Genomic DNA, 2,634 nt, shown 5'->3' with positions numbered 1-2,634 from the left:
TTATCTCTCCTTTGTGCGCATATTGGGTGTAGAACCAGAAAATTTTCTGGTCTTTACCTTAAGCATTACACTCAACAAGTCCTCTTTCTTTTTCCTCTCTATGCGCTAATAAGTGAGAAAACAAACTGAATACTTATTACAATTTTTATAAAGCAAACTCAGCCATTATTTCCCCCCACAGAACCGTGAACTCCTTAAGAAATGGCAACACACTTAAGCACATTTTCCTCCTCCTCTTCACCTCCCAAAGCCGTAGACCACTTGGAGGAGAACACAAAGAGAAAAAAGAAAAATTTGCGTCCTTCCTCTTCTTCCCCTCAAAACACGTGAGACTTTTAAGGAGGAGACCTTCACATAAGCCTCCATTTCCTCTTCCCTCTTAATTCGGCCAAGAGTCTATAAGCATGAAGGTGTGGTATTTTCCTTAGTCCTTTGTTCGTGCATTCCTCCTTTCGGCTGATGAGGAATTCCTCTGCATGCAGAACCAAACTTAAGTTCACAGCCACCTCTTCCCCTCTCTGCCCGGCCAAAGCAACCATCATCAAGGAGGTGAGGTGTTTCCTTTATCTCCTTGTTAATCTCCATATGAATTGGTCCTGTTTGAACCTCCTCCCCTTGCATGCAGCATAAGCTCGGCATGTTGGAACATTAGAAAAGTGGAGTTGATATTATTTTTCTGATTTGCGAGTTGTCTCAACACAAAGAGGTAAAGACCAAATTCCAAACTCCTTTTTCCTTACTGTTGCGGTCTGCATGTATAGACTTGGGAGATGTTTTCTGTTTTCCATTACTTGCTCTCTCTTTTTTTCGGCCATCACTGGAAGAATAAGAGAATGTATTCTTTTGGTTTTTCCATCCATAAATTCTACCAGTGGACCTCTTGGACCTAGGATTTAAAAGAAATACAAAACAGAATATCAACTTTAGAACCTATAAATAGCTCCCTTTTATATTTTGGTGGACTTTCTTATGTGCCTAGTCTTACTTAAAATTATATAAAGACAACATGCTGCAAGATTTTTTTAGTGCACCTTGATGTTAAGGGGAGTTGGCATGAGTATAGACTGTTTTATCACTTTTTGCCATATCTTCATGTTCGTCCATCCCATGTAGAATCAGAAATATTTTCCTTTGGCTTTTCATTCATAAATTCTGCCCATGTTGACCGATTCGGATTTACCTCTTAATCACTCATAGAATGGTCTTGAAACTTGGTAGTAGCTCTCTTGCGTAAATTGTTTTTCTGTTTTGGTGAGCATTGATATGTACCATGTTTGATTAAGTATACAGCATGTAGTTAGGCCTTCCTTCACGCACCCATGGCCTTGTTGAGTTAATATTTTAAATGTCATGTGCTCCTTGCGTACTAAAACCGATTTTGTTTTGATTTAGTCATTGGAATTCCTCACTGTTAGCTAGGGGATAATGTAATTGGAAACCGGAAAATTGAGTAGGAAAGAGCTATGAAGGCCGTATGGGCTCAAGAGTCCCTGAGTATAGAAACTTGTTGGTAACTTATAGGAATAGCATGGAACGTATTCTGATTGGTTATACTTGTATATAGGGGCGCACATTTCGTGAGTTGTGGACTTTTCAATGCTGCCCGGTAAATTTACTGTGACGTGTGAGGTAAGTGTCTGGCGGTATTACCTCTTGTGACTGCTAGCTAATACATGAATTGTGAACATTGCTCTCATGTGCCTTGGTTCTGAATTTTGTATATGATAATGGGATTCTTCTCATGGTCTTGCTTTGCTGAATACTTTGTTTTGGAGAATTATTGGTTATTCAGCACTCTGATATTGGAAATCCATGAGATATGTATCTTGGTTATGTATATGGGTTCTGCTTTGGACTTGAAATGCTGCTTATTCTGTTTTGATTATTCTGCAGCATCTTGATATTGAACCTATACGCTATATGAAATCTTGAATATTATCTAGTCATGCATGTACATTCATAATTTTTATTTGTATGTTGCGTGTGAACCATGACATATCATACATGCACAAGTTTCATGTTTGTAAGTGGAGATGTTTTCGAAAACTATGCATATGATTGAGCACGCATCATGTAGGCATCCCTGCGGTACCAGGGTATGGGACACTTGGCTTCAGTCCGCTTAGGTTACAGTTGGAACCCTCTGAGGAGCCATTAAGGAAGGGACCTCCACTGTACTTGTGTGTACAGGCACGACAGTGCTGTACATTTTAGGCGTTATATAAGCATCTTGACTAGTATATTTGGCGTTATATACGCATCTTGATTAGTATATTTGGCGTTATATACGCAATATGATAAAGTTTAGTATTTGTCGGATTTAACTTGATGATGCGACTGTTTTGTAATTCTGTATTTAGCTAGTACTGTTGCATTACTGGTTTTGTTGCCACACTACTGGAATTTTTCTCACCCCTTTGGGGCTGCTATTTTTACAAAATGGCAGGAGGACGGAAGAGCATATGAAGTCATGATTATATGGATATCTGCTGTGATGTGCTGCTGTTTGGACTTTTGTTGTTGCTGTTTATTTGATGGATAACTATATTAATTTGAAAAGTTTGGATTACCGTTGGATTATGATTTTACTACTGTTTTAAGACTTTTATGATCAGCAAATATTTTGGAAACAAA

At 38.5% G+C, this 2,634-nt stretch overlaps 1 long non-coding RNA gene across 2 annotated transcripts; it reads left to right on the top strand.

Moving 5' to 3' along the window:
• The first annotated feature begins 41 nt into the window (after positions 1-41).
• On the top strand, positions 42-2,634 carry LOC133303447 (uncharacterized). 2 transcript variants are annotated; one of them, XR_009750467.1, is made up of 4 exons: positions 42-410; positions 483-706; positions 1,565-1,629; positions 2,447-2,634. It is a non-coding gene; the product is annotated as an uncharacterized LOC133303447 (long non-coding RNA). The 2 variants fall into 2 exon arrangements; XR_009750466.1 differs by having other exon boundaries at positions 42-706.

This window comes from Gastrolobium bilobum, unplaced genomic scaffold, assembly GCF_033153095.1.
Source record: "Gastrolobium bilobum isolate Gb01-03AN ecotype WA unplaced genomic scaffold, APGP_CSIRO_Gbil_v1 utg4147, whole genome shotgun sequence".
Taxonomy (NCBI): domain Eukaryota; kingdom Viridiplantae; phylum Streptophyta; class Magnoliopsida; order Fabales; family Fabaceae; genus Gastrolobium; species Gastrolobium bilobum.
The sequence above is the reverse complement of the archived record's forward strand: the minus strand, read 5'-3'. Positions and strand labels throughout refer to the sequence as shown.